Here is a 22026-nt window from a genome sequence, read left to right as displayed (position 1 = left end):
TAATGATATTGTTGTCGGTAGTGATGTTGTCATTCTGTTAAACACAGACTGTAGCTTGTGTATTAAGGGATAAGTCAAATGATTAGTTAAGTTTGTGTCAATGAGAACTGAGAGTTTCAACAAGATGAAAAGAGATACAGATGTAACATTTTGATGCACTTAAGAAAGCTATAGGTTTGACTCTGAATTACAATCGTAAATTCATAATGTATTTTATACATACTCTGTCAACATAAAATACCTTGAAACAGAGATAAACTCCATAGCAATAACTACCTCTAGTCCCAGATTGTGTCTCTAAATACCATTTCCCATTAAAAAGAGTCAGAGTTTCTTTAAGGCTCCAAGTCTGGAACCGATTTGTACAGAGTGAGCCTGAAATATCTTTTCAAACTACCAGAAAGCAAGGAAGCAATCACAGGCTATTAAGATCCTATCAGAAAGACTCCTGAGCTGGCTTGAAGGCTCACGCTGGCCAATATGGGACCATTTTAGCATTGCCTTAGATTGTGTTCCTCCAGAAACTGATCCCAAGACAAGTATTTGAATGTAAAGAGTTTACCTGGGAAATGCAAGAACCACTGGTAGGGGAACAGGGAAGAGTGAGACAGGGGAAGGCAGGCAATAAAAGGTGCATTATTAAGCTAGGTACCACAGTGGTGACTGGAGCTTAATCCTGTGGGGGAATTCTGGGAAATAGCATAAGGTGCATTCTTCAGAGTTACCCCACTCAAGAGGTAAGGAAGTGGGGTAGTTACACACTGATTCCTGACAGTCGCTCGTTGAGGCCTTTCAAAGGGTAGGTGTTAGTTACTTTTTCAGCCCTTCTTGATTTTGTATGTAACCAATTTGTAATTTTCTGGTAATCGCCTTTAAAAAAATAAAAAGAAACAGACAAAATTATTTTTAATAATAACTTTTATTTGATCCATCACTTCCAAAATATTCTCACTTCAACATGTAATCAATATAAAAATTATTGAGATATTTTGCATTCTTTTTTCAAACAAAATCCTCAAAATCAGTGTGTATTTCACACTTGGAGCACATCTCAGTTTGAATGCTAAATTTTCATCAGAAATACTTAAGCTGTATTTAGATTTCATAAAATTTATGGTTGAAAAAGTAGATTCACATACCTAAGTTGTTTCAAACTTCAGTTTTCCAATTACTGAGTTAAATATCACTTTTTAATTTAAATGTATATTATTTAAAATTAAATAAAATTTAAAATGTAGCACTTCAGTCACACTAGCCACTTTTCAAATGCTCACTAGTCCAGTGTGGTTAGTGGCTATTGTGTTGGATAGTGTAGATTTATAGGATAAACTTGATTTCTTCAACCAAAAAATTATAAAAGAAAAACAATATGAGACAAAAACACGCAGATTAAAGAAACTTTGGAGACGTATCAATTCGTCCTTTTGTATGAATCTTATTTGAATTCATATTCAAACAAACTGTAAAAAAAAGATAATTAGAAAAATCTCAGCTTGCAAACAATCCAAGTAGAAAATAGTACTTGGCGTATTAATTGGCCTTCTATTGAAAATTGTTGAAGTCATACACTGGGATCCTTACACTATTCACTCGAATTTTTTATGTTTGAAATTTTCCAGAGTAAAAGGTAAATATGTATGTGTATATATAAAAAATAAAATAGAGTGGATTCAAAGTTCTCCATAATAGCATTCAGATCTGTTTTCTTGAGTAAAAAAGGAAGTGTCCCCAGGATGGTACGTGATGTAGCCATGTCATGCATCTGAACGCCAGCTGTTGCATATGAGAACCCTGTTCTCTCCCCACTTAATATTTTGTGAATGTATTTTTATTTGTGTGCGTAGAGATCTACCTCATAATTATAATGGCTATACGCCCTTCCATTGTGTGGATGTGTCATAATTACTTAAACGACGCCACTATTGATTGCTGTTTGGGTTGTTTCCAAAGGTTCATTAATATAAACAAGGGTTGTGATGAGCATTCTTCCTCATACATCTTTTCACATCATGTGGTTATTTCCTTAGGATTCGTTCCAAGAAGTGGAACTGCTGGGCAAAACAGTCATTAACAATTTTAAAAGCAGATCTTTGAAAAGATGAGGCCCACTGCACCAAAACTGGCCTACTGCCAAAGAGTTCTGTGGTTGCTCTAGGCCCCAGGAATTTGGTCCTGTGACCACAGGGTGCTGAGCTCCCTCTCTCAGCCCAGAGAATCTCCTACTCCAGGTTCTTACTCAGGAGGTCTGCAGTGGCGTCCAGGAACATGAATTTTTAAACAGAGGTCCAGCCAATACTGATGCAGATGGTCCAGGATCACTTTGGTAAATGAACACTTGTTAACCCTGTCTTCTCATCGACATCTCCTGAGAAGCTCTGAAAAATACTCATGCCTGGTTGTGACCCTGGGAATTGTCTTTTTCAGTGTATCTGAGATAGGGCTGGTATATGAATATACTGAGTACTTGAATGCAAACATGAGATCATATCATAATGCATGTTGACTTTCTCCTTCATGCAGTCTTATTTTCCTCCCTTTTCTATTTTTGCTTGCCTTCTTTCTCTTCCTCTCCTCCCTGTCTTCACCTCACCCCCACCCCAGGCAACCTGCGTGAACAGCCTAGTTGTTAAACCAAATTGTTAATCTGATATGATTTTCTCTGTGCCAATGTGACATATGCAAAAATACTATACATTAGATACACATATCAGCCAGGGTTCTTAGGAAGCAGCAGAAACCAGCTCTGGCTGGCTTAAACAGAAAAGCAGCGCCTTAAAAAGATACTGAGTAATTCACAGATTCTCTGCGTGGGTTGGAGAAGCAGCTGGAAGGCCACTGGTGGCCTTTCCTGAACCTGCACAGGAGTGTGGATAGCAGGGCAGAGACGAGAAGGGGTTGGGGAGGTGTTGAGAGGTAGACTTAATGAAGGAGATTTCAGGCAGCCACAATTAGAAGAGGAAAATCTTGGCAGGAGAAGATATTTCATTTTGTGAGTTAGACCACTTGGGAGTCATCTGGGATAATAATTCCTGGGGAGGTGTATTTTTATGGAAAGACTGTGTAACAAGTAAGTCCAGACTTCTTATAGTATGTTCAGAAACACAGAGGAATCTCGTTAGGTCCTCCAGAAGGCAGACATCAAGATAGAGTTTGTAGTACCATCCTGTACCACCCCTTAACAAAAGAGATATGTTGTGAGAAATGCTTCTGTAGGCACAGTTTCGTCTCAGGACCGTCAGAGTGCACTTACACAAACCTAGGTCATCTAACCTGCTACACACCAGGCTGTATGTGCAGCCAATTGCCCCTAGCCTACAAACCTGTATAGCATGTTACCGCACTGAATGTGGTAGGCAACCATAACACGATAGTAAGCGTTTATGTGTCCAAACATAGAAAAGGTACAGTAAAAATACAGTATAAAACGTAAAACTGAGGCCAAGCACAGGGGCTCACGCCTGTAATCCCAGCACTTTGGGAGGCCGAGGCAGGCAGATCACGAGATCAGTTCAAGACTAGCCTGGCCAATATGGTAAAACCCCGTCTGTACTAAAAATACAAAAAATTAGCCAGGTGTGGTGGCGCATGCCTGTAATCCCAACTACTCAGGAGGCTGAGGCAGGAGACTTGCTTGAACTTGGGAGGCAGAGGTTGCAGTGAACCAAGATCACACTACTGTACTCCAGCCTGGGTGACAGAGCAAGACCCTGTCTCAAAAAAAACAAACAAGCAAGCAAACTATATAGATATGGTACACCTATCTAGGGCACTTACCATGAATGCAGCTCACAAGACTAGAAGTTGCTCTGGGTGAGTCAGTGAGGGAGTGGCGCGTGAATGTGAAGGCCTAAGGCTTTACTGTACACTGCTATAGACTTTCTAACACTGTGCTCTTAGGCTACACTAAATTTATTTAAACATTAAATAACTGCATACAATATTGCCATGGCTATGATGTCACTAGGTGATAGGAGTTTTCAGCTTCACTGCGATCTTACGATCTTACAGGACCACATGGGAAACGTGGTCGGTGGTTGACTGAAACATTGTTACACAGCACGTGGCAGTACAAGAAATTTAATGGAGTGTTACCTATAAAGAGCAAAGGGTGAGAGGGAGCAATCACAGGTGGGGAAGACTTCAGATTGCCATGCAGGTCTGACCTCTGTGGAAGGGGAAGGGAGAAGGAAGGGTTGGCTGGGAAGAGCCTCAGATCACAGGGTAGCCTTGAGAAAGTCTCTGGCAGTCCAGTGGGAAGCTCCAAGACAAAGAGTACCCAAGGAGACCTCCACGTGGAGCAGAAGGTGAGAGGTAGTGCTTCTCCATGCTCAGCCATGGGCTGGGGACTGTCCAGGAAGAATCTGAGCTAGAGGCTATCAGCTAACTGCACTCCCATAGCTGATGTCAAGTTCTTTCTTGAAGGGATATCCAAGTGGCATGCCTCCATGACTGCCACAACGGGTTTTAGCCACATTCCCATCAACAAAGATTATAATTTTTTTTTTTTTGAAAGACAGTCTTGCTCTGTTGCCCAGGCTGGAGTGCAACTGCCTGATTTCGGCTTACTGCAGCCTCCGCCTCCCAGGTTCAAATTATTCTCCTGCCTCAGCCCCCTGGTAGCTGGAATTATAGGCATGCACCACCATGCCTGGCTAATTTTTTGTATTTTCAGTAGAGACAGAGTTTTGCCATGTTAGCCAGGCTGGTCTTGAGCTCCTGACCTCAGAGGATCTACTTGCTTCAGCCTCCCAAAGTACTGAAATTACAGGTGTGAGCCACCACATCTGGCCAACAAAGATTACAATTTTTAAAAATCAAAGTGTGATGGTTAATACATAGTGTTAACTTAATTGGATTGAAGGATAAAAAGCATTGATCCTGGGTGTGTCTGTGAGGGTGTTGCCAAAAGAGATTAACATTTAGTCAATGTGCTGGGGAAAACAGATCCACCCTTAATCTGGTGGGCACCATCTAATCAGCTGCCATGAATATAAAGCAGACAGAAAAACATGAAAAAGAGAGACTGGCCTACATTTTTTTTTCTTCTGTGCTATATGATTCCTGCCCTCGAACATCTGACTTCAAGTTCTTCCGTTTTGGGACTCGGACTGGCTCTTCCTTGCTCCTCAGCTTGCAGACAGCCTATTGTGGGACCTTGTGATCACATAAGTTAATAATAAACTCCCCTTTATATATATATAAATACATATAAATATATATATTTTATGTTTTATACATATATATATATTTATATATATATAATATGCATCTGGTTCATTGCCCTATAACACAGCCTTGCCTTAATCATAAAGCCAAAGGGCAGGGCAGTTTTGCTTGCTCTTAGCCACACCCCAGTCACCTTCCTGCACTTAAATCCAGGGCTCCTATATATCCTGTTAGTTCTGTCCCTCTAGAGAACCCTGAGTAATACACAAAGCAACAAGTCTTTGTGTCAAAGATCATTTGAAACGTGATGTAGAGAAACACATGTAGAGAAACGTAAGTCAAAATTATTTGAAACATGTAGAGAAATACAAAAAAAAAAAAAAAAAGATTGCTCTTATCCTATCAGAGATTTTCTATGTATAATATGTACAAATAAATATATATTTATTTAAAATAAGATCATGCTCTACATGCTGTTTTAATCCTTTTTTACTTAAAATGTAATATGAGGCCGGGCGCGGTGGCTCAAGACTGTAATCCCAGCACTGTGGGAGGCCGAGGCGGGTGGATCACGAGATCAAGAGATCGAGACCATCCTGGTCAACATGGTGAAACCCCGTCTCTACTAAAACTACAAAAAATTAGCTGGGCATGGTGGTGCATGCCTGTAATCCCAGCTACTCAGGAGGCTGAGGCAGGAGAATTGCCTGAACCCAGGAGGCGGAGGTTGCGGTGAGCCGAGATCGCGCCATTGCACTCCAGCCTGGGTAACAAGAGCGAAACTCCGTCTCAAAAAAAAAAAAAAAATAAAAAAAAAAAATGTAATATGAACATATTCGTATTCCTTTTTAATTTACAGAAATATATTTTTTTCTAATGAGTGCTTAGTGTTCTTTGGTGTGAACATACCAGTAACTGTTTAAGTGGTCCCCTGTGGCTCTACATTTTGGGTGTTTCAGATTGTTTGTGACTATAGCCATCACTGCAGTGCCAGTCCTGGTACATGTGTCCTGTTCTTGGTCTGGGTCTCCAGGGATTCCAGAGCCTGCCTCAGTGACTCTCTGATGATGTACTGTCTTGACAGTTAAGATGTTGCCCTGCCCGGGAGCTCCCCTGAAATGTTGCCAAAGATGCAGAGGTGTAAAAGGAATGACCCCAAGAGAAAGCCATCTGTGCCAGGTGGCTCTGAAGGTCCTTTGGAAACAAAGAGCTAGGCCTGGCATCATGGTTTAGGGGAACCGGGACCCTTTCTTCCTGGTACTTCCCTACCAAGACTCACGGCCCTTTTGGGCTATTTGTTTGTTTTTATATCATCTGCTGCTTTCAGAGATTTAATCCCCCAATTCCAATGAGGAGAATTGAGGGAAGCAAATCTTCAGAAAATGAGGGCCATTGGTAGAGTTATTACATCATTGTAAGAGTGACTTTTCCCAGGCTTTACCTGGGAACCACCTGCCTCTAAGACCAGCATGGACCACTGTATCTTCAGTTTCCAACATGTTTTGTAGGGCTAGCTCCCACAGGGAGCCCAAAGAATGTAGTTCATCCCTCAAAACTCTCAGGTACCAGGACTGAACCCAACTGAGCCACTGGCAGAAAGGCTGGTGGTGGGGTACACCTCAGGTTGGAAATCAGAAGCCAAGGGAGCCGGAAAGAGAATACAAACTAGACTCCAGTGTTCTTTGTTTTTCTACCAATGAAGTTGGTTTCTATATCAATTGCCATTCTACTGTGTTATGATTTTTATCTCAGTTTTAGGGGTTACCCCACCCTTTTCCCTGGAGTTGGAACTAAGTTCTCGGGGCTTATGTAGTGTCAAGTGGGAGAGTTCTTACCAGCCCTCAGCCTTTGCTGTACGTCTCCTGACATCTGCTGAGCTGAACATGATCCGTACTGACCCCACACAGATGTCCACCGAGACCTGCCCCCCACCATCTGCCAGGGAGGCTGCCATACATGCCCGTCACTCTGCAGCCTTCCCTTCCTGCTTTCCTGAGGTGTCTACGTGTTCTGCTTTAAACACGTACCACTTTTGAAATTAGAAAAAAAAAATTATTAAACTGTCGTCATTAGAATATGGCTTTAGTATTGCTGCATGTCATTTTTCTGTCTTAAAAATATGGTAAGGCAGAACCCAGATGGGGTGGGAAATGGGCAGATTTGGAACATGCTCTGGATAAATGTCATCACTTGAGAGCAAAACTAGAACACTTCCACCTGTAATCGCTGCAAAACAAACCCATCTGAAAATGTGTTTATCAACCTGTGGCTACATATTCTTGGAGGAGCCCTGGATTTAAGTGGAGGAAGGTGACTGGGGTGTGGCTGAGAGCAAACAAAGCTGCCTTGCCCTTTGGCTTTGTGATTAAGGCAAGGCTGTGTTATAGGGCAATGAACCAGATGCAGGCTGGATCAAAGAAGGATACACCTTCCCAAAGAACCCTGACTACACATGCGCAAATAGACAAATGTACTTTCTTCTTTTCCTCCCTTGAAACAGATATGCAGATTGGAGAGTATGGTTACTATGGCCAAAAACCACTTTTGTCCTGTGTCTTGACATTGTCCAGAGGATGGCATGGCCTGGCCAGCCTGCCTGAATGTTCTGGTTCTCTTGGCTGGCTCTAGTGTGGAGATGGAGCCTTGGACTGATTGAGTTTGATGGCAGTGTCCATTAAGATAAGCCAATCTGTTACAAATCTTTCTAGAAAGCAAAGTGGCAGCTTGTATTAAGAGCTTTAAACAGTCCATCCCTTTAATCCAGTAACTCCTTTTCTAATAATTGTCTGAAATTCAAACGCACATTTACGCACAATAGTTTATATTGTGGTGTTATTCAAAATAGTAAAAAAAAAAATGGAAACAATTTTAATATTCAGTAACAAGGGAAAGGGGCTAATAAATCATGGTGTCCCAATACATTGGCCTAGTATGGAGCCATTAAAAATGAGTTTCCAAGAATTTTACTGGTAATAGGAAATATTCACAATATAGCAAGTTTAAGAATTAGGATTCAGAATTGGGGAAATAGTATTTCAATTTGGCAAAATTATTACATGGAGAATCCTAAGTAAAATATTAAAAAGAAATTTATCAATTCTTTAGGTGTTTATGGCTGGTAATTTTTATTTTCTTCTTTGTATTTCCCACCAGAGAGAAGGCTTGCTTGCTTGTTTGGCATAAAGTTGTTCATTCTGATTTTTTATAAAGATAATTGAATGTATTTGCTATTTTACCACATTGTCACAGATAATAGGATTTTCTTTTTTTAAAAGGCTGAGTAACAGTCCCTGTGTTACCTACTGCATTTCCTTTGCCCGCTCCTATTTTAAGTTTGCCCTTAGGGAATAACACATGAATTGAGTGTTTATGATCATCATATTATTCATTATAAATTAATAAAATGGCCTGACAGTTGTGGTTTTTAAAAGCATGTTTCAAAAATGAGGAAAACCCCTGCACTTGAGGAAGATGGTATGTAGGGAAAGGAGGTTTTAGAGAGAACATGAACTTTCTGAACAATTTTCACCTGTCTCCCTAACAAGAAGAAAGGCCATCAAACAAGAATGAAGGAAACGGAAGGCCAAGACAAGAGAGGAGACAGTGGAAAACTACTTTAACCAAATATACAAATTGGAGTCTCTCCCTTTTGGCTCTAATATGAAGAGAAAAGTTATATTCCATAGGAGGCCACTGTTCAAATAGTTCATAAGTGTCTTTGAATGGGTTGAATTTCTCCTGAACCCCTTAAAACCACAACGAGGGCTTCAAGTGCCAGGGGGTTGAGATGCGAGAGGATTTGAGAGGAAGAGTTATCTGGAGAGAATGGTTTGCGTGGTGTCGGGTATTTTCCTTTCATCTCCAGTTAAGAGGGAGAGAAGTTCAAAGGAGAGCAGGCGTGGGGGATGGGGAGAGGGTGGGACACAGTAGATTGGGGTCTGATTCTTGCCTGAAAAATCAAAAGATTAAGAAGGCTTGAAACACTAGGCTCAGAAAGTGAAGCACCATCCCTTTTACAAAAGCACCAAAGAAGAGCTTTCCTCCTCCTCAGCCTCTCACCACCGCCCCACCCTAGAGGAGTCAGAATTCCAGGTTGATAAGCTGTTATAGGAGAAAAGGTTAAAAAAAGAAGAAGAAACGAAATGCACACCGTTACCAGCTGTAAGCTTCCCGCCTGCAGCAGACTGAAACTGAAGAGGAAGATTTCACTTTTAAACAGAGTATACGGTTTTGCTTGTTATATCAAAGTAGACTTCTAATATCTACACTAAGACTATATTTAGTGACTTAAGGTGATGATCATATTTTTATTTATCATGAGTGATATGATCAGAAAAGTCACAGGACTGATAAATTTTTCATCCATAGACAGGGGAAGGATATGCCTTACTGAATACATTTTAAAGGACAACGAGAAACAAAGTTGCTTTCTGCTTCTACCTCAAGATTACATTTATCCCACGACACTAGCTAGCTTGCTTCAATGAATTTAAGCCAGCTGGTGCAGACAGATGACCTCCCAGATGATGGCAAGGGTCACCTGTAACATCTTTGGTAGAACCTGGAAAATCAGAGAGAGTAGCCAAAACAGTGAAAATGGAAAATGGTATCCTGATTTTTAAATGGGGTGATAAATGAAATTTACAATTTGATTGACGAGCACCCCCGGTGCCAACAAAAATCTAGAAGGGATTATTAAACAGATGGTTTTCTGAGCACTTGAAAAAGAAAGCAATGTTTGCCAGGAACTAGTGTGGACTCACTCAGAACAAATCTAACCTCGTTTCTTTTTCTTTCTTTGTAAATGATTAAATTAGTGGACTGGGATATTTCGTAGACTCTGTGCCTTGATTTCTGTGATGGCTTTTCCTCTTGATTCTCTTGTGCAAAGGTGGAAACATGTCAGTGGGGACTACGAGGTAGATTTATAGTTGGCTGAATAGTCATTCTTAGAGAATGCTGATTAGTGAATCACTGGCACCCTGGAGAGGAGTGTCCGGTGGCATTCCAGTGGGCTTTATTCTGATTTTTTTCAATTTAGCATTTTTTATTAATAACTCAGAAGATGACATAGAATTCAATGTATCAAAAATGTGGAAGACATGAAGAAGGGATAGCGAACACATTTGAATGACTATACATTTTTTTCAAATTTGCAATCACCGCTGGGCGCAGTGGCTCATGCCTATAATCCCAGCACTTTGGGAAGTCAAGGCGAGCAGATCACCTGAGGTCAGGAGTTCAAGACCAGCCTAACCAACATGGCAAAACCTCATCTCTACCAAAAATATGAAACTTAGCCAGGTGTGGTGGAGCGTGCCTGTAATCCCAGCTACTCGGGAAGCTGAGACAGGAGAATTTGCCTGAACCCAGGAGGCAGAGGTTGCAGTGAGCTGAGATCACACTACTGCACTTCAGCCTGAGTGACAGAGTGAGACTCCGTCTAAAAAAAAGTTGTAATCACATTTGCTGACATATTTTTACAATGAAGGTTTGAAATATCTGCAACTGGGACAAAAACCGTTTAGGGTTGATTCAAGCAGTTTTCTTTCCTCTTAGACAAATGCTAACTTGCACAACCCCCCTGACACTGTGGGCCCTCTCAGTTACGTAATTCCCTACACCACTATCCCCAGAGGCAAGCTCTGCCTTATTCTCCTCATTAATTGTAATGACACCCCCAGCTCCTCCCCACAAACTGGTCCCAACATTGCCAGGCAGGCCCCACTGAGCCAAATGAGCCCCTTCAGGACCTTCCCCTGCTTAGGCCCCTGCCCTGGCTCAGCAAGGTTTTAACTCCCTGGGCATCCTGCCAGCTCATGACCCATTATCAGTCTCCCCAGAGCTCTGTAAGCAGGGCCGGGAATTCCTTTCCCTCCTTCCACCAAGTGTCTACTTGTTCAGTATCCTAATCCCATATATCCCTGTGCATAAATATACATGTACTTCCTACTGGTATGAAATCTACAGGGATGAATGTCAAGTCTGCATTGTTTAAAAATTCAATTACACCAGTACAGAATGAGGGAGACCTGTTTCGACAAGAGTCTATATTGAGCTTTTGGGCCAATTTGCCTAAAGTCAACTTGCTTAAAGTCCCAACTGCTGAAAATTTATATCCTCAGAGAACATTTGTAGCATTTTATATAAGATAAAATTACTTTACAAAGCATTTTGAAGTTAGATGATTCTTCCTATTTTACCAATTTTTAAAATGTTATGAATTAAGCAAATTTTTTAAAACTTCTTTTATTTCATATGTCTACAAGTTATTTCTAAACTTACTGTATGTCACTTGGCAGTTTCTAATAAGTTCTATTCCTAGGTATATATCCTAGAGAAACCAGTGTATTTTTAAACAAAAAGGCTTCTGTAGCAAGTATGAACAAAAAAAGTTCATATCCAGTTTTTATTTTTATTTTTTTAAAGTGTTTTTTGAGAAAAAGTTTGGCTCTATCATGCAGGCTGGAGTGCAGTGGCATGATCTTGGCTCACTGCAACCTCCAACTCCCAGGCTCAAGCCATCCTCCCACCTCAGCCTCCCAAGTAGCTAGAACTACAGGCACGTGCCACCATGCCCAGCTAATTTCTTGTATTTTTGGTAGAGGCAGAGTTTTGCCATATTGCCCAGGCTGGTCTTGAACTAGTGAGTTCAAGAGATCCTCCTGCCTCAGCCTCCCAAAGTGCTGGGATTACAGGCATGAACCATCGTGCCTGGCCTAAAAAATTTTTTTTTTAGAGACAGGGTCTTGCTCTGTCAGACGGGCCGGAGTACAGTGACGTGATCATGGTCCACTGGTACCTTGAAATCCCGGACCCTGTGATCCTCCCGCCTCAGCCTCCCAAACAGGTAGGACTACAGGTGCATATCGCTGCACCTGGCTAATTTTTAAAATATTGTGTAGAGATGAAGTCTTGCTATGTTGCCCAGGCTGGTGTCAAACTCCTGGCCTAAAGTGATCCTCTTGCCTCAGCCTCCCAAAGTGTTGGGATTACAGGCATGAGCCACTGTGCCCAGCCTAAGTTTTATTCTTAATAACCAAACACTGGAAAGAAAATAAATGTCCATCAACAGGTAGCTAGATAAACCATTCAGTTATATTCATACAATGGATTACTACTCAACACTAGAAAGAAATTAACTACTGATATCTTTAACAACATGGATTATCTCAAAAACATAACATTGAGCAAAAGCTGCCAGGAAATTGGTAAGTACAATTCCATTTATATGAAGCTCAAGGACAGGCACAAATCGAAGTGTGGTGAAAGAGCTGGTCCAGTTCTTATCTGGTGGTGGAGAGGCCCTAGAAAGGAATATGAAGGAGTTTTCTGGAGTATGGAAATGTTCTATCTCTTGATCTGGGAAGTGGCCCATATGCAAAAATCATACCTAACACTAAGTCATGGAGCTCTACTTTTAAGAATTTTAGGCGGGTGTTGAACAATGAGAACACATGGACACAGGAAGGGGGGGCATCAAACACTGGGGTCTGTCAGGGGGAAATAGAGGAGGGACAGCGAGGGGTGGGGAGTTGGGGAGAGACAGCATGGGGAGAAATGCCACATATAGGTGATGGGGAGGAAGGCAGCAAATCACACTGCCATGTGTGTACCTATGCAACAATCTTGCATGTTCTTCACACGTACCCCAAAACCTAAAATGCAATAAAAAAAAAGATTTATACATTTTATTTTATGTAAATGAATATTCAATTACTGTTTTAAAATTTTTGTATTTCATGTTTTCATTTAAAAAATACAGTTTTCATATTTTTACTTCTAGTTTGCTGTTTAATTCAGTTTTTACAAATGTTTTTGTAAAATGCAGATTTTTAGAGAAAATTAGCCACATATTCAGGTTGAGACCTGTTTAGTGAGCTGACTTCATTTGAATAGTAGAAGTGAGGTAAATCTCTCAGAGCACATTCAGCTCCAGTACCGTTTCAGTTTTATAACATCTAATTGATAAATTCATGCTGGGTGATGAAACTGACATTCACACAACTTCAGAACACAGCGTCCTGAGTTCAGGTACTTGTGGATATTCGTAGCTGGGCTTCGGTCACATGCAACTTTTTCTAGACTTTCCTCAGCCTCCATGGCCTCTATGGGCTCTCACCCATGCCCACCGCCAATGTTGATCCTGATGGATGGTTGGCGGGCACCAGCTATCATCCAGCTTCCATAGTCCCGTTCATTTGGATCAATCCCAACCTACTGGGCATGCTTTGAATAACCGTAAATTCCCTGACATTGTCAGAGTACTGTAGAGGTTGAAAGCCTCACATCCTCTCTCAGGTTGGCTTGGTGTAGCCAGGAAGCAGGCTCTGCACGACCCACCTGGCTGTCCATTCAGCTTACCCACCTCCTTCCAGGATGATGGAAGCTTGTATAAGGAACAGCCCATTCCTCAAGTCCTCTTGCCTTAACCAGCATGCCAGATGCAACCCCATGTAAGTAAAATCCAAATCTCTCTCTGTGAATATTCACTTGAGGCTTTATGAATACATGCATAGTATTGTAGTGGGCCTGGTAAAATCCCCAGCTGGAATCCAGTCCCACAGTTCTAGCCATGTAATATTTTCTTGAACTCCTGACTTCAGGAGATCCACCCACCTCGGCCTCCCAAAGTGCTAGGATTACAGGCGTGAGCCACTGCGCCCGGCGCCGTGTAATATTTTCTTCCTTCTTGAAAGACAGGGAGGTATGTCTAGATAAGATTATTGTTCTCCAGCAAGGTAGTCTGAGTCATGGTGCTCTTTTTTGTAAAGAATCTGTCTGATGACACCAAGCAGAATGAGCGTAATTCAATAATCCCTTGGTTAGAGACCTTCTTGTTAGGGAATCTTCTTTTCTTTCTTTCTTTCTTTCTTTTTTTCTGAGAGAGTTTCTCTCTTTCTTGCCCAGGCTGGAGTGCAATGGCATGATCTCGGCTCACTGCAAACTCCATCTCCTGGGTTCAAGTGATTCCTCTGCCTCAGCCTCCCTAGTAGCTGGAATTACAGACTCCCACCACCATACCCAGCTAATTTTGTATTTTTAGTAGAGACAGGGTTTTACCATGTTGGCCAGGCTGGTCTCGAACTCCTGACCTCAGGTGATCCTCCTGCCTTGGCCTCCCAAAGTTCTGGGTTGATAGGTGTGAGCCACCGTACCCAGCAGGAATCTTTTTTTCTTGTTCTTTTGCTCCATAAATAGCTTAGGGAGAATGCTGCTCTTCTGTGTACCAAATAAGCCAAAAAGAAGTTGTAGAGAGACTGCATCATGGGCCATATGCCTGTTCTGGCAAGAAGAATAAGAGAAATAGGATTTCTCTCTTTATTCGAAGGGTCGCTCAGACAGAGGGTGAAAAGCAGTGTCAGCAGTGCTGTTATTGATTTATTTTACCTGAGTTTATTATTTTTTTGATGCTGACTTGGATAGCAATTAAATGGCTTAGCCTGGACAATAGGGGGAGACCCCATCTACAAAATATAACAATAAATTAGCCAGACGGTGGCACGTGCCTGTAGTCCCAGCTTTTTGGGAGGCTGAGATGGGAGGATCACTTGAGCTCAGCAGGTTGAGGATACAGTGAGCCAAGATCATGCCACTGCACTCCAGCCGGGGTGACAGAGCAAGTTCCTGTCTCGAAATAACTTTTTTTTTTTTAGAGACAGAGTCTTGCTCTGTCACCCAGGCTGGAGTGCAATGGCACAATCTCGGCTCACTGCAACCTTTTGCCTCCCCGGCTCAAGGAATTCTCCTGCCTCAGCCACCCGAGTAACCAGAACTATAGGCACACACTACCATGCCCAGCTAATTTTTGTATTTTAGTAGAGATGGGGTTTCACCATGTTGGCCAGGCTGGTCTTGAATTCCTGATCTCAGGTGATCCTCCCACCTTGGCCTCCCAAAGTGCTGGGATTACAGGCATGAGCCACCACACCCAGCCACATAAAAGTTTTTTAAAAAGAAGGAAAAGAGCTTTGGCCAGTCTCTCAGAGCTCAGCCTGGCTCCAGCAAAAAAGGTTCCCAGGTGTGGCAGCCCCTGAATCAGATGTCAGGGTGTCAGACTCTAGATGAAGGAGCCAGCATATCATAAGGTTTAGAATCACAATCTCTGGAGTGAGACTGACCAAAGGTTCAATCCTGGTAAGCCATTTTACCTCTTTCAGCCTCAGTGTCCTCCTCTGTAAACCGGAGTTAAAAACTACTTCACCAGCTCATCATGAAAGCTTAGTGAGATAATGAGTATGAAGTGCCTGGCGCATAACAAGTCTTAATGTTATTGTTCTCTCGTGACAAGAACACATAGGAAGTGCTGGGTCCCTTTCTGAGATTCCGGAGAATTCAGAGGAAATGTCAAGTGGGAAACTGTCAATATCAAAATGGAAGGACTTCCTGGCCATTGGAGGGGGTGTAGAAATCTTGAAATGCGAGGAATAATTGAAGACACTAAGGGTGTTTTACTTGGAAAAGAAAGAATTATCAAATATTTGAAGAACTACCTCGTATTCAAATAGGGGCTAAAAAAGCCCCTTTCAACTCTCAGTGAAATTCAGATCCCCAAAGCATCCTGTCCTGAAGGCAGCAGAGATTGGCAGGCACAGGTCTTGCTCAGGGTTGGCAGCCAATGATATCCAGGGAGCTGGATTGGAGGATGCTGAGCAGACACCAGGCTGGCCCTCTGGCTGCGGCAGAAGGACTTGAAACCCAGAACAGCCCTAGGAGAGGGGCGGATAGTGGCTTATCCCAATTGGACCACAGCAGCCCTTTGGAGAGATCCTAATGCTATTCCTAGTACTTCGTCTACATTTGAGAGAGGCCGTTTCAGGTCACAGGAGCATTCCTCCTGGGTGGAGTGGAGTTTGTTTCCTTGTGGTCTGGCCAGGAAACGCCAAGCCGGGTGGCCGAGAGGCTGGCCATCTTGGCTGGAAGGTGAAATGCCTGGCCAACTGGTGTGTCTCCGGAGAGGAGACAGGCCCGCCTTGACTGGCTGGTCCTCAGGCTGCTGTTGCTGCCTGCAGAGTATCCCCGCTCCAGCCAGTGGATTTTCTCATTGCTAGACTTGTAAATGGCATGATTTATGACTCTGCTCATCCATGCTGGCCCCTGGGTATACAAGCTTTTGCTTCCAGGCTGGGAAGTGAATAATGAATTAATCACCCTGCCTCAGGTTCAATACGGAGCTGAGTATTTGCAGATCTTTATTGTACTGTGCAAGCCAAGTCGAACTGCTCAATTTACACTTCTAATTCATTTGAGTTTGTGCAAGTCTGCCTGTTCCAGGGGAGCTTCAGCCACTTGGCTGCTTAGTCTCTGAGGAAGGCTCACTTCCCCAATTCCTAGCCATTCCCTCCGTCTAAGAGTCAATGAATGGCCAAGACTTCAGGGTGCCTAGAGAAACCAAGACACTTCCTCAGAGGCTGCTCCCTTGGATGTCGCTTGTCCTAAATGGTGTTGTTTATGACATTTCTCAGCACAAAGATGATAGCTGCACCACCTGATGCCAGCCTGGCTGCATGGCATGGAGAAGGTACACAGAAAATGTTTGTTGAATGAATGGCCCTGGTGCCACCTACACAGATGTCTATCAAAACTAATGCCTTGCAGTCAGAGCTGGAGCCAGTCCTCTTTTCCTTGATTCTGGTTCTCTAGGACTTGAGGGGAAGAGTTTTTACTTAGGTCTCAAGGCTGATGATATCTGAGTGATGATATAGGGCAAATTCTCAAGTTCACTCAGAAGCAATGGGAGGTGAAGTCTGCATTTGAACATTTGGGGCTTCCCAACTTTGGCCATTTTTCTTCACCTCCCAAAGACATGTGCACGTACTTTTCACTCAGTGCTTGAATGTGAAAAGCAGGTGGACAGAGTAAGGCTGACTCAGGCTTTATCCTGATGGGCTCCAAAGAGGGGGCACATCTATTCTGGGGCCATATTCTTCCTGACTGACTGCAGCTGAGAAACTACCTTGTCCATCTCAGCATCCAACATCCCCACAATGCATAATCTGGTCCTGCAGCCCAGAGGGACCACCACACCCCACCATCTCTTTCTTGGGGCTTTTGTTCACCTTGTTCTGTTCTTCTCCTGGCCTCTTCCCTTGCTCCTTGCTAAGATTCCTCCTGCTCCCTTCCTCAAGACCTACCTCCAAAGCCATCCCATCTCAAACCTTTCCAAGCTGCTTCAAATCCATGTGGTTTCCCTTTTGGCCTCAGCCACATGCTGCTTGTCCTTCTTTTAGCCCTTCTTTGACTCTGACCCACGTTCTCATCTCCTGGCTAACTAGTCATGGCTTCCACATTCTGACTCTAATTACCGGTAAAAATGTGAGGACAAGAAGGAGCTGAGGGCAGCCCAATACCTACCATCAGAAACTTCCTTACAGATTAGCTACAACTGCCATCTTCCATTCATCATGCAAAAACATTTATAGAGCCCCCTACTCCACCCAGGCACCGGGGTTGCAACAGTGAACACGACTTTACCTCCCTCTAAGCTCCATACGCATCGACTTTCTACAATGCCCTCAAACCCACCATGAGCTCCTGCCTCAAGGCCTTGGTATATGATCTTCCCTATGCCTGAAGCATCCCAGCTCTCCTTCTCTTTTTGTTTATTCATTCTGATCTCTTAGAGCTCAACTCAAACACCAATTATTCAGGGAAAGCTATGAACCAGCAACACCACCACCGCTCCTTGGTCCGGATGTTTTCTCTGAACTCCTAATCACAACTGTAACTACAATAATTAATTATGTTGTCAGCTGTTTCCTGTCATCCCCATTCTACCCCAGGATGCAAGCTCCCGGAGGGCAGGGCCATGTCTGTCTTGCTCACCACTCTATTTTCTTTGCCTATAATAGGACCCTATATAAAGGAAGTGCTCAACAAATATATTCTAAAGAAATAAAATGTATCATTAAAGACGTTCTTTAAAATATCATCTTGTATTCTAGTCTAGGCGATTTATCAATGGGAGAAGTATGGTGAGTGGGCACGAGAGCCAGACACTGGATTTCCATTTCACATGCCATTCCAATTTCTAGAAAACACCAGAACAGGAGGAAGGGGAAGAAAGATGCTGGTGAAGGTGCTTTCCTCTTGCAACACACTGCTCCCACAGAACACTGCAGGCAGAGTCTGAGATAGGAGGCGTCCTGGTAACGATGCATGTTGGGGATTGAAATTGTTGGTATGCTCCGTGATAGAGGACCCGGAGGCTGCACCTTATGAGATTCAGCTAGCCATGGGCTGAACTGTGCAAGTTCACCTGCTGTCAGCTGAAACCAAATAGGTTGTAGAGTAGGGCCCGTGTAGAACTTACAAAAACGTAAGATTAGCAGAATTTCACTATAGAAATCAGAAAAAAAATCTCTGGTGTGATTCTGTCCTGAGCGGCTGTTCTCTGGAGTAGGAGTCATCTGTCTCCATCTGCCTTCTCCTCCATCTAAATGCATGCCACCATCCCAAAGAAGATCCAGTGGACATGGACACGAGACCCCTGAGCCCCCAGAACCATCTTTTCAGGTGAACTAAAGGCCAACAAATAGGATCACTTTAAGGTGGATCATGATGAAAATGAGCACCAGTTATCTTTAAGAACAGTCAGTGTAGGGGCTGGTACAAAGGATGAATTGCACATTGTTGAACCTGAGATAATGAATTATGAAGGCAGTCCAATAAAGTAACACTGGCAATGTTGAAAATGTCTGTACAGCCGACGGTTTCCATTGGGTGCTTTGAAATAACACCACCAGTGGTCTTACAGTTGAAGTGTGGCTGCGGTTCAATGCATATTAGTGGACAGCACTTAGTAGCTGTGGAGGAAGATGCAGAGTCAGAAGATGAAGAGGAGGAGGTTGTGAAACTCTTAAGTATGTCTGGAAAGCGGTCTGCCCCTGGAGGTGGTAACAAGGTTCCACAGAAAAAAGTAAAACTTGCTGCTACTGCAGCAGCAGCAGTGGGAGAAGAAAGAAGAAAGGAGAAGGAAAAGAGAAGAAGGAAGGAGAAGGAAGAAAGGAATAGGAAGAAGAAGAAGAAAGAAAAGAGGAGGAGGAGAGGGAGAAGAGGGAGGAGAAGAAGGAGAAGGAGAAGAAGGAGGAGAAGGAAAAGGAAGAAAGGAAGAGGAAAAAGAAGGAAGAAAGAAAAAGCGGCCGGGCGCGCTGGCTCAAGCCTGTAATCCCAGCACTTTGGGAGGCCGAGGCGGGTGGATCACGAGGTCAAGAGATCAAGACCATCCTGGTCAACATGGTGAAACCCCGTCTCTACTAAAAATACAAAACATTAGCTGGGCATGGTGGTGCGTGCCTGTAATCCCAGCTACTCAGGAGGTTGAGGCAGGAGAATCGCCTGAACCCGGGAGACGGAGGTTGCGGTGAGCCGAGATCGCGCCATTGCACTCCAGCCTGGGTAACAAGAGTGAAACTCGGTCTCAAAAGAAAAAGGAGGGGGAGAAGAGGGAGGAAAAGGAGATAGAAGATGAGGAGGAGAAGGAGGAGAAGGAGAAGATTATTTTGATGAGGAAGAAACTGAAGAAAAAGCACCAGTGAAAAAATACATACAAGGTACTCCAGCCAAAAATGTGCAAAAGTCAAATCAGAATGGAAAAGACTCAAAACCATCAACACTAAGATCAAAAGGACAAGAATCCTTCAAAAAATGGTAAAAGAAAAAAAACCCTAAAACACCAAAAGGACCTAGTTCTGTAGAAGACGTTAAAGCAAAAATGCAAACGTGTTGAAAAAGGCGGTTCTCTTCCCAAAGCGGAAGCCAAGTTTACAATTAAGTGAAGAATTGTTTCCGCATGACAGACCAGGAAGCTATACAAGATCTCTGGTAGTGGAGGAAGTCTCTTTAAGAAAATAGTTTAAACAATTAGTTTAAAAGTTTCCATCTTCATTTCCGTAACAGTTGATATCTGGCTGTCCTTTTTTTTCTTTTTTTGAGAGAGTCTCGCACTGTTGCCTGGGCCGGAGTGCAGTGGTGCAATCTCGGCTCACTACAACCTCCGCCTCCCAGGATCAAGCGATTCTCCTGCCTCAGCATCCCAAGTAGCTAGGATTAACAGGTGCCCACCACCACGCCTGTCTAATTTTTTGAATTTTTAGTAGAGACGGGGTTTCACTATGTTGGCCAGGCTAGTCTTGAACACCTGAACTCATGATCTACCTGCCTTGGTCTCTCAAAGTTCTGGGATTATAGGCATGAGCCACTGTGCCAGCCCTGACTGTCCTTTTAATAATGCAGAGTGAGAACTTTCCCTACCATGTTTGATAAATGTGCAGGTTCCATTGCCAAGAATGTGTTGTCCAAAATGCCTGTTTAGTTTTTAAAGATGGAAATCCACCCTTTGCTTGGTTTTAAGTATGTATGGAATGTTATGATACGACGCAGTAGTAGCAGTGGTCAGATATGGAAATGGTGGGGAGACAAAAATATACATGTGAAATAAAACTCAGTATTTTAATAAAAAAAGAAATCAGAAAAAAATTAGAAAATCACTTAGTATCCTTAATTAAGGGATGCGAGAAGACATCCCATCTCTGCTCTATAAAGCTAGAGCAGAAAGTCAGATGCAAAGGAAGCACTAAAATTTTTAAGAAATGCAATGACCTGTGTTCAGATTCGAATTGGAGAGAGTAAAAATGAAGAACTGACCCTGAGAAACCCAAATACTCATGTCAAGGACAAAAAAAATCTGAGAAACTTTTTAAAAGAGAAAAAGAAAGTCATGAAAATGATAAAGATACACAGGGAGGATTTAGAAAATTAGGAATCTGGCCAGGTGTGATGGCTCACACCTGTAATCCCAGCACTTTGGGATGCCAAGGCAGTTGGGTCAGTTGAGGTCAAGAGTTTGAGACCAGCCTGGCCAACATGGTGAAAACCCATCTCTACTAAAAATACCAAGAAAAAAAAAATTAACCTGGTATGGTGGTGGGCACCTGTAATCCCAGACAGGAAGCTGAGGCAGAATTGCTTGAACCCAGAAGGTGGGGACTGCCATGAGCCAAGACCGTGCCACTGCACTCTAGCCTGGATGACAGAGGCTCTGTCTCAAAAAAATAATAAAATCTATATATATAATATATATAGATTATACATATATTTATATATAATTTTATATATTCCTAATATATAAATATATAACATATATTTATAAACATATTATTTTACATACATATATATGGAATCTGCCTTAAGTAAATGAGATGTTTTCAGGGCAACAATCAGAACATTTGAAATAAGCAATAATTGAAGACTCACTAAAAAGATTTCCCTAAGTGACAAAATGTCCTGAGTCTTTAGTACATTCAAAAGTCAACACAGAGAATCAGCATCTGGGCACATCGTGACAACAGTCTTGAATTCTGCTAACAGGCAAGATTCCTTTAAGGATATAGGCACACAAAATCGGTTATGTACAGGAACAAAATTAGGTTGACCTCAGACTCAACAACACAAAATGCCAGAGAACATAGCAGCAATATCTCCAAATATTTGAGAAGAAAGCTTTGTGACACAACATAGTTAAGTGTAGCCACCATGGCTTCTATGGATAAAGGCCATGGAAAGAAGGCGAAAACATCGCCTTCTTCACATATCCTTATTTTAAAAATTACCTGTAGATGTGCTTCTGCAGACTTCAAGATAAACCAAATCAAGAACTCAAATGGAGGAAGAAGACACTTTGGCAGCTTCTTACAACACTATACATAAACCAGCAATCACACCGTTTGTTCTTTACCTAAGTGAGTTGAAAGCTTATGTCCCCACAAAAACCTGCACGCAAATGTTTATCGTGACTTTTCTCAAAACTCGGAAGCAACCAAGATGTCCTTGAGTAGGTGCATGGATAAATAAGTGGTGGGA

At 42.6% G+C, this 22026-nt stretch overlaps 1 pseudogene; it reads left to right on the top strand.

Annotated features, from left to right (window-relative positions):
* Nucleotides 1-20011, top strand: part of LOC116527708 — a 31736-nt pseudogene extending 11725 nt beyond the window's left edge.
* The last annotated feature ends 2015 nt before the right edge of the window (nt 20012-22026 follow it).

Source organism: Sapajus apella, unplaced genomic scaffold (assembly GCF_009761245.1).
Source record: "Sapajus apella isolate SASKATOON/1434 unplaced genomic scaffold, GSC_monkey_1.0 scaffold55, whole genome shotgun sequence".
In the NCBI taxonomy this organism is placed as follows: Eukaryota; Metazoa; Chordata; class Mammalia; order Primates; family Cebidae; genus Sapajus; species Sapajus apella.
The sequence above is the reverse complement of the archived record's forward strand: the minus strand, read 5'-3'. Positions and strand labels throughout refer to the sequence as shown.